The sequence below is a fragment of the Prenolepis imparis genome, unplaced genomic scaffold (assembly GCF_030444845.1).
Source record: "Prenolepis imparis isolate NDT839.2.m4 unplaced genomic scaffold, iyPreImpa1.0 SCAF_1, whole genome shotgun sequence".
Lineage (NCBI taxonomy): Eukaryota > Metazoa > Arthropoda > Insecta > Hymenoptera > Formicidae > Prenolepis > Prenolepis imparis.
The window spans coordinates 25,120,953-25,132,606 of NW_028141159.1; the positions used below are offsets into that span (position 1 = coordinate 25,120,953).

Sequence of the window (11,654 nt, forward strand, 5' to 3'; positions counted from 1 at the left end):
AAGAAGTGATACATATGATACATGTGTTATTTTAATTTATCGTCAAAATATTTTTAAGAAAGGTAGAAAATATAAATATAAAAGTTCAATTATTATTAAGTTTTTTATTATTTGAAATGTGATATCACAGTCGTTTAAATTACAAGTATTGTGTTTGTTATTACAAATATCTTATAATAATATATGATATAAATAAAAGAAAATTAAAAAGTCATATCTAATTTTGTAATCTAATTCTTAATCCATTCATAATTCTTTCTCTTTTTTCATTACCTAATATTGCATTATTTTCATAACAGGATTGTATTCTTTCATTACATCTGTCTATTAGAACATTCATTACATCACCTTTGGACGTACAAATATTATGCAATACGCAACATGCTATTATAAATTCGGGAATATGTTCTATTCCTAATAATGGTAGACAATCTAAGAGCATACGAAAACGGATTTTTAATAAGCCGAATGCACGTTCTATTACCATTCGTGTGGAAGACAAACAATAGTTATAATTATTTTCACGAAATGTTAAAAATCCATTATCTCGAAACGGTACCATGACATGACGATTAATTGCATATGCTGCATCCCCAATAATATGGGAGTCATTAGGAAAGTATTCATCAGGCCTTTCAATAAAATCTGATATAGGTGAGTTTCTAAAGACTCTGGCATCATGCACAGAGCCAACGTGTCCAGCGTAACAATGTGTAAATATGCAGTTTGAGTCGCATACAGCTTGTAATATAATAGAATAATCACCTTTTCTATTAATATATGACACTGAATCAATTTTAGGTGCACGTATTCTAATATGGCTTCCATCTATTGCACCGATAACATTTGGAAAACCAGATATCTTCTCAAAACCATTCATAACTTTAATAGCATGTTGATATTTAGGCCATTGAATCGCTCTAGGTGCCAAACAATAGAGAGCATAAATAACACGTCTTAGAGCTCTAAAAGCTGTAGCTTTTCCAATACCAAACTTTTCGCAAACAGATCTGAAACAGAATACAATAATAATATTCTAAATATTTGATCATTATCATTCTAATTACTAATAATGATAATGTTTATTTTCGATATTTATACATACCTATAGGAATCTGATGTTGACATATACCATAATGCAACAAGAAATTGAGTTTTTGCATCAATGGGTTTTCTACCACTTGCTCTATTAGTTGTTTTTAATATAGGACCAATTAACGATAAAATGCTTTCAAAGGTTTCTGGAAACATTCTGTAAAAATATATTTAATATATTTAATTGTATAATAAACTATAATAATAAATATATATTAGTATTCTGTTTGTATATTTATGAGTTAGAATTATAATATTTATAGAATTATTGAAAATTGCAGCACAAGTCATTTTTGTCCATTTTAAATTTAAATTAATATGAAAATAAATAAATTACAAATTTATTCATTGGGTGCTTTCCAGTAACAACACAGTGCGACACAGAGTATTCTACCTTTTTTCAATACCAGTGAACAATAAAGATAGAATGATACTCCTGTGTCGCACTGTGTTGTTGCAAGAAAGCACCCATTATTTAGCCTTATTATACCTGAAATTTTCCTTGAATACATGTTTTGAATATCCGGGAATAACACTTTCTGCATAATTGTCTATTTTAATCCGTCGTATAGCCTCTTCACGCAACTCTTCATTAAGTAATGTACTTAGCATTTGAAAATCACATAAAATATTAACTTCATCTTCGCTGTCTGATGAAGATGAAGATGATGATGATGAGGAAGATGATGATGATGAGGAAGATGATGATGTATCATCAAGAATATGATTTATAACTGGTAATATTTTTCTGACTGCCATGTGACTAAAAATTAAAATTTTATTTTTTAGATATATCTCATGCAAAAAAAGATAATTATTTACAAAAATATTTTACAAAGTATAAAAATACGAATTACAATTACATAAGTGTTTATATTTAATATATATATATTATATATATATATATATATATTATTACAGAAAACATATCTTACCTAATTTTCCTGCATTTACAATATTAGGTGTTGTAATTATTCACTTTTTCTGTTCTGTTATTTTTTAATTAAACTGCATAGAAAATTTTCATCTGTAAAGTCTTTTTACGTTCTCGGACAATAAGCAGCTAAATGCGCATAAAAGGATAAGAATCTAGGTTATATTTTTACAAATTTACTATCTCATACCTAATACACGCATTAGCGTGAAATGGAACGATTTTCTGTCGCTTCATGCGCATCATGCGTGAATCGGAAAGCACCCACGCATTAGCGTGAAATGGAACGATTTTCTGTCGCTTCATGCGCATCATGCGTGAATCGGAAAGCACCCTATCACTCACATACGCGCAATCCCACGAATCGAATTATTTTCGGAATAGTCGCAATTCTCTCCAAGTGGCTCGCAACTGCCACGTGCCGCATTCCGCGTTCCGCGCAGCCGCCAACCACAGCGCCGCAACACACGGCCTCGCCGACTGCGACAGCACCAGGGCCATCGAACACGCCGATCGATATCGAAAAATCGATGACTATAGGTCGAACCTTTCCTACGCAAGGTCGATATTTTGTCACGTAGTAACAAAGTGGGCGGGAATGTTTAAAACGCTGAAAAGGAGTTGCGATATAGAGAATTAATAATCATTGTTTCTGTCCAGCTGTAATTGTCGAGCTTGTCCTTATTCGGTTTTCTTTTGGTTTAAAAGGGCAAATGAAAATGAGTAATAAATCGTCACGTCAGTTCTGTCAACAAAAACATCAAACAAAATAAATAGCTAACAGTCATCGCAACCGTCTCGCAGATATCGATATCACGAGAAACAAGCACGGCCGCATCACGTGGGCCTTTAAAGACCAATCGATCGAGCGATCTAACTCCTCGCGCATGTCAGGAGCACGCGTACTCCGCGCAGACATGAGACGGCCAATTACACGCGGCGCCCTTGGGTCACCTCGATCAAGTTTTAAAACTATGAAAACTATTGGCGCTTTGCTATAGGGGAAGCTCCGTTGTCGAAACAATAAAAGGAGCTCAACCCGATCGCCGCCAGGCCTTTTTTGGCAATACCGCTTTCGCAACCGCATATCCGCTGAGTTATTATAACTGCTAAATTACCGCCGACAACCGCTCTCAATTGATACGATTTTGACATCTGAAAGAATTAATTGTTAGAAAAGTCATTAGTGTAATTATTGTAAATCTGTTTTCGTAAAATTAAACATTTCTTGTTACGTAACGTGGCTAATCTATTCTCTCCTGCTTTCCGTCGCTTCACTTTAGTCTTTTCTTCGCGCGCTCTCGAACAATTTGTTTTTATGAGCATACAAAAAAATACATACTTTTATTAATTACATCTTCGATATGAAAAACAAAATGTATATACTTGATTTCCAATACTGTCTAATTTAATTTAGTAGATACTTGAAATTTAAAGATAAAAAAAAGAAAAATTAAAAAAATTATAAGATGTTAATATTTAAATAATAAATTAATTACATATAACAATAAAATAAATAGATCTATATACATATATTATAATTAAATAAACTTGAACTATTTATTTTGTTAACTTACCTGTCATTTGTGGATGTTTTAGAAGGATGCTATTAGATTCTTCAAAGTATTCAGAGTCTTCAGAATTTTCATAATATTGTATCTTGGTCTTATTTTTAACCATTTCGTCTTCTGAGAAAATAATTTTAAGTATGAATTAGTATATACTCTTTGTCAAATACACTACATTATATTATAGTGTATTTGACGAAGAATATACTTATGATATATGTATTAAACGTTAATATTTACACAATAACTACAGAAATATTTGTTTATTGAAACCTTTTAATTGTTTTTGTTTTGTTGAGGAGCTGTTATTTTGGTCGCAATCATCACTGCTGTCACTGTCATACAGACGATTTTTTATCCTTTTTCTTTTTGTTTGATTCTCTATTTCTGAATTTAAATCGGATGCAGATGTGTATTCAGCTTTTTTAGTTTTTATTCTTGCTACATTGTAGTTATCTAAAATTATACAAATTAATGTTAAAACATTATAACGATCAATAGCAATAATATATATTTACTTCTAGAAAAATAATATTAATTTAAATATTTTTTAAAAATAAAGAAATAAAAAAATACTACTAACCATACGTGCTATTTCGGAACGTTTTAATATCGTAACATGGCCAACATGTATTTCGTTCCATGTTTTTTCGAATCGCTGCGATAATCTGCTCATATTTAAATGGAGGCCAATAACATTTGTTGTGTTCAATCCAGCCCGATGGTACTGCTTCAACAGTATTATCTGTTGAAAACTGAACTATTGTCCACGTTGGTTTCTCCATCCTATATAGATAAATATAAAAACGAAAGTACACATTTTTTGACGATTGTGAAATCTAACTATTAAAAATATTTGATATTTTCAGCAAAAAAACTAATAATTGATCAATATTATTTATAAATAACAAACGCAGATTATACATTAAGATATAAAATAGTAGGGAAAATATTGTATATATAATTATTATAAATTATTACATCTAATCTGTCCAATTATAATTATGTAATAATAACTAACAACAAGTAGTGCTAATAATAACATATATGTACTAAAGTAATAAAAGATTTAAAACAGATTAACAAATATTTCTGATACTAAAACAAAAATATTTTTCAATAACTTTGAAAGATAATAAAAATATTTTTGTTCTTTATTATATTGTTTTTATGATTTTGTGAAAATTATAATATAAAATGGAATAAACAAATAAAATAATATAAACTAAACTAATTTTGTATATTTTGAATTTTAGGTAATAGCAATAAATTTTAAATCTTATCTATAATTCAGCATGTAATAAAGGAAAAACAACGTATGTATTTTTCTTTTTCAACATTCTAACACACTTATGCGCAACTTGGTCCAAATTCCAAGTCTGTAAATTGCCTAAATTACAGACTTCATAAATGTTTAATTTTGAAGATTTGCAGGGTTTAGTATAAAAATCTTTAAGGGTCTTATATTTTTTTGCAAGTACAATAATATTCTCGTTAGAAGCAGCAAAATTGAGGATAACTATAATACTTCCATCTAATAAACAACAACAATTATCAGGTTCTTTATTTGTTAATATAAATTTTTCAAACACAATTTTACTAAATTGATTATAATTGTGACAATTAATAAGTGGACCATTGCAATGCGGATTTAAAAGTTGAGGTTTATGTTGTCTTATTTTTAGATTAGGATTTATATAATTATTTTGTTCACTTATCCGGCAAACAATTTGCTCCAAAGGCTTATCATTTTTACGAATCATTTTTAAAATTGATTGCATATAATTCTCAAATGGAAAAGCACTGAATTGTTGTAGTGGTCCGAATTTTTTTACGTCATCACAAAGATGTAATAAATTATGTGTATTATGCGATGCATTTTCTTTACCGTACAAAATAATTAATGATTCAACGTAATATCGTAATAACAATGTTGCATAATCTAAATATAGTTCAATATACTTTGAATTTGATAAGATAGTAGCAGCTACGTGTAATGTTACAAAATTTAAATATTTATCGCGACTTAATACAGTTTTTAATACAACTGGCCCAGTATATAATAAAAATTTTCTATATTCAGTAGCTTTCCATCTTTTGCTTTCTAATATTGATCTTGGTTTTCTACTAAACTCATATGATATGTTATATCTTTGCTTTTCTAAAAACGTTGATATTATAGATTGTTGTTGCGATGATAATTTAGCACGAGAGAGATATTTTCCATGGCACCATAACGAAACTATTTTTTTAACTTCTCCTAGAAAAAGTAAATGCATTGGATCTGATGGAAAATCAGACACTATATCTATATTTGGAATTAATTCTAATATCGATGTACCTGTATGATGATCCGGCTGTGATTTTAATCTAAATTTTTTGTCTGCTTTCGCATTTAAAATTTCTAAATACGGAAAGCATACTCTATTTAAATAATATTCGCCTTTAGCTTCACACTTTGTACATGAATAATAACTTGAATGACCTTTTGTATATTTTATAAAAGATAGAGCTGGTACATCACAAATAAAAGCTTTAATTTTAAATGGATATATTATTCCGTTAACTGTTATACCATGCGTAATTAAATCTTGAGCTTCATTTACAAAAGATTCTAAAAATTTATTAGCATCTTTAGGCTTTTCATACCCATGATAAATTCCAATAATACCAACATTGTTGTAATTGTTAGATAAACTACATAAAATAGGGTAAACTTGACTCCCTGAACATTTAGACAAAGGCAAACCGTCAATATTTACGATAATTTCGATTATCTCTAAATCCTATATGAAAAAAGTCATGAAACGCCTGAAGTGTATGTTTTGTATCGCTTGTATTGTTGCCCCTTTTCCGCGTACGTGATTGGCGGTCGATGATATCGCGAGAGAGAGGTGTGAACGTAATTGCTGAAAGTTCGGTGACACATCGTGAGTGGGGTTAATGCAGAGAGGACAGAGGTTAAGAGAAATGAGAGGTAATATATATAATATGAATATAGAATATAAAATATAGAATATGAATATGAATATGAATATTGATGAATATGAATTTAACAAAATAATATTAACAAATTGCATAACTTTAATTGTTATTTTAAAAATTTTGTCATGTTGAATGAATGTAATAATATAATAAAAATATAATAATTATAGGTATATATAATTGTCATTAATATATTATAATTTTATCATTTAGATAACGAATTTTACTTGGAGGTTCAGAATTCTGATATAAAGCAAATAGGAGAAAAAGAGATATCTTTTCAACAATTATTGTTGAGTGCAAGATCACTTTTAACGAAAACATCTAATGAAGATTTAGGATTACCATCACGCAAAATGATTCGAAAATAACGATTAAAATGATTTCGCTATATCATTAAATAATATGTATAAATAATACTAATACTTAAACAAATTTTTTTTTAAACGCGCCACAATTTTTGGTTATAAGTAGTTTTACTTTCACCTTATTTAGCGAAAATATTATTTCATATATTCTTCTAAGGACTATACAGTATCCTGTATCAATTTTTTTCGAACTTTGACATTAAAAGTAAAATATAATTATTTCAATAATGTTGAAAATAGATGTCACCATTCGTTACATAAATAATGATTTTTTAAAAATGATGTTATATGTATATACAATGTATTTTATGAAATAAAATTAAATTTTATGTAGAATGTTTTCGTAAGCATATTGCATTATCACAATTTATAGGATTTTAATTAAATAATTAAGCAAATTTATCTATTTATAAAATAATTAAGAGAAAAAAAGATATAATATCATTTTACTTCAATACTCTCTAGCCGAAATTCGTGATACATTAAACTAATTATTATGTCGAAATAGGCTATCTTTTTTGCTTACTCCTGAGTAAATTAAACATTAAAAAAAAGAGATCGATAATATTAAAAAGAAAAAGAATCCCTCGATTTGCAAAATTTTATTTTTTATTTTACATCTGCATAGAAAGTATGAATGATGATTAATAAACGACTAAATATAATTAATGTACTCGATCTCTCGGCCGTATTAAATTTAAATATAAATAATATCTACATTCTTGCAATATATAATCATACAACATATAATATACACAATAATTAAGTACAAAAATATCCTATAAATTGTAATGTTTTCGGAATGCAATATGCTTACGAAAACATTCTACATAAAATTTAATTTTATTTCATAAAATACATTGTATTACATATAACATTATTTTTGAAAAATCATTACTTATGTAACGAATGGTGACATTTATTTTTATCATCATTGAAATAATTATATTTTACTTAATGTTAAAGTTCTATAAAAAAAAATACTGGATACTATATATAGTCTCTAGAAGAGTATATATATATATATATATATATATATAAAATAATACTTTCGAAATATTATAACGTTTAAATAACACGAAAGTAAAACTACTTATAACGAAACATTGTGAACGCGTTAAAAAATTTTTTTTTTGTATTATAATTATTTTCACATATTATTTAATGAAATGGAAAAGAATCATTATTTTCGAATCATTTTGCGTGGTGGTAATCCTAAATCTTCATTGGATGTTTTTTTTACAATTGGTCTTGTACCCAACAATAATTGTTGTAGAGATAACTTTTCCTCTCCTATTTGCTTTATGTCTGTTGAATGATCAACCTCCAAGTAAAATACGTCATCTAAATGATAAAATTATAATATTAATGACAGTTATATAGTTATTATATTTTTAGAAATTTTAAAACTTTTTCACATAGCTTACTCATAATTTTTACATATCCTTTCATTTCAATCATTTGCCCCTTGTCGAAGTAGACATCATTATCATAATTAACTATTTGTATCTCTAATTTATACGTCTTATCTGTAATGGATCCGCAGCCTATTGTTTTAAAACTATTTGTAAACTTATTGAAATTCGTTTTAATGTATCCACGTATAACTGAAAAAAATTTTATTAATTTTTAGTTTATCACAAGACTGTATTATAACGAATTGACTTATAGAAAATATTTAAATCCCATAATTATAAAAATCAAATAGCATAAAAATAAGAAATTATGTAAAAAATATGTATATAAAAGATTTGTAAAACATATAGTTACATATTTATACGTACATTTGCATACAAATGTTCATCGATATATAAGAAATACCGGATTATAGTATAAAGTATATTATATACATATAAACACTTACTAATGCATGCATTAAGATGTTGAGATACATCACACAATTCCACTAATTGTGGTTGCACCGCTTGAATGTTTTTTTTTAGGTCAAAATTGTGTACCCAATGTATTTATCGTCGTGTTGGAACGAATAATTAATTCGTATTGAAGAGTCCCTTGGTTGAATTCAGGTATTTTTAGCCTTTTAGCCTTGGCACCATCAATATGCACAATCTGCAAAATTAACAAATATTATTAAATTAAATATATTAAATTAATATTATTCTAATACTACTGTTTTATATGTACTTTATTGGAATAAAAATTTTTTTAAAAAATATTACAACAAAATGATAATAAAAATAATAATTTTAATGTTATAAAAAATAAATTAAATAAAAATGTATCACTTACTCGATTTGGTTGTATATGAAAATTTATACGATCAATTTCTTCGTTCCAGGCAACAACTTGAATGCGATGTTTACTGTTGTTGTTCACCAGAAACTTTAACAATCTATAATGTTGGGATTTACCAACTATCTTCGGACCATCAATTTCATCGATATATCCAACAATTTCTCTAAATAAATTTTTTATTAAAATTAGTAATATAATAATATTTTAATTTGTTTTAATTATCAAGATAAAATATTAAATAATATGTTCTTTTATTTGTTAATTACAATAAAAGATAATTATTTTTTATTTAAGAAAGAATCAAATATATATACATAATGTGATCACAACAATTGTTAATAAATAGTCCAAAAGAAATTTTGAAGGTTATTGTGACATAAAAATTTTGATATTAAATATATTTGTATCAAAACTATATTAATTTAGAAATGAGATATTTTAATTAAATTATTCTAATAACATGCTTTAAAAAACAATACATTATTAACGAAAGTGTATTAAATATCATTTATTGATAATATTTTTCCAATGGTAGATTTGATAATTACATGTGGTTATATAATTTCTGATAATGTAAATTTTAAAAACAATTCATTATATTGTAGTATATTTCGTTATTAAATTTTTCGTTTAAATTAATCTCATAAATATTCTATTAACTGATATGATAATACATTTAAGACATAGAGGTAAAAATTTGCATAATAATTATACAATTAAATAAAAAATTATATTATATTAAGTATAAATTAAAAATATAAAGACTCACACAGTAGAATCTTCGAATTGTATCGATTCCAACATTTCATCCGACGCCAAATATATCGTCTCTAAAACATCATTTTGATTGAGAAAAGTAATTTCCTGCCTGTTGACTTCCACATCATTACTTCGATTTGGAGTAAAAGTTTCCTTCTTGTTGCTGTTTTCCGAATTATTTTCTTCATTTAATGTTTCCTGCTGTATGTTAAGTATTCTGTAAATGAGTCGCGTATATCAATACAATATCAATATGATTAATAAAATATATTTTATAAAACTTTTATGTCACGAAGTTATAAGCTCTTGCATTTAAATTATTTCAAAGATTATTATATTGCGAACTTTAAGAAAGAATCGGTAAAATAGAATCTTTTTTATATGAGAAAGCAATTATAAAAATAACTTAAATTATTACGAAAAAGCTATCAATCGATTTTAACTAACAAAATTAGCTATTCTCTAACAATAATTTAAAAATTTATAAATAAAAAATGAAAATATTAATAAAAATGAATATATTAATAAATTTACTTGTTAAGAGAGGATTCCTTTAAATTAATTTGCGACGAATGTTTATTTCCATTATTTTTTTTCTTATCCTTTTGATGTTGGTTAACTTTTTCCATTTTTTCTTTCTATCCCTTTTTCTTCTTCGCTCCTTTATTTAAAACTAAAACAAAAACGTATACTATAATATATCGCATAAAGTGTAATTCCCTATTAAAAATAGAAATTAAATCGCAAGAATTTTATAAGAGAGCAATATCAATATCGGACAAAATTTTTAAAAATTACAATTTAAAATATAAAAAATAATTAAGCAATGTAATAATTATTAAATTTGTTTATAGTGTATAATTTATAACATAATTATTAAAAATATATCAATAATTTAGCTCACCTCTTTGAACCTCCTGCAGGTTTGAGAAGATACGTTGCTATGTACAGAGAGTAACATATTTTGTTTTATCGTTGCTATAGAAAATTCGATGAAAAAGAGAGATATGTTAAGGTTGTGTTTTAAAATTTATTAATTTTATGTCTAATCAAAGTTATGTTCCCAAATTTCCATCAATACTAAAAATCTATAACATGTGTGACGTGAATTATAGATTTTCAATACTAATAGCGAATTTTCGAACACAACTTTAACATCATCGAATTTTCTATAGCAACGATAAAACAAAATATGTTACTCTCTGTACATAGCAACGTATCTTCTCAAACCTGCAGGAGGTTCAAAGAGGTGAGCTAAATTATTGATATATTTTTAATAATTATGTTATAAATTATACACTATAAACAAATTTAATAATTATTACATTGCTTAATTATTTTTTATATTTTAAATTGTAATTTTTAAAAATTTTGTTCGATATTGATATTGCTCTCTTATAAAATTCTTGCGATTTGATTTCTATTTTTAATAGGGAATTACACTTTATGCGATATATTATAGTATACGTTTTTGTTTTAGTTTTAAATAAAGGAGCGAAGAAGAAAAAGGGATAGAAAGAAAAAATGAAAAAGTTAACCAACATCAAAAGGATAAGAAAAAAAATAATGGAAATAAACATTCGTCGCAAATTAATTTAAAGGAATCCTCTCTTAACAAGTAAATTTATTAATATATTCATTTTTATTAATATTTTCATTTTTTAGTACTCTGCGTTGATACCACTGCTT

The 11,654-nt window shown here is 26.3% G+C and overlaps 1 long non-coding RNA gene across 8 annotated transcripts in view; it reads right to left on the reverse strand.

Moving 5' to 3' along the window:
- Window positions 1-11,654, reverse strand: part of LOC145937748 (uncharacterized) — a 412,856-nt gene that overhangs the window by 247,985 nt on the left and 153,217 nt on the right. The gene's annotated exons all lie outside the window — the stretch shown is intronic.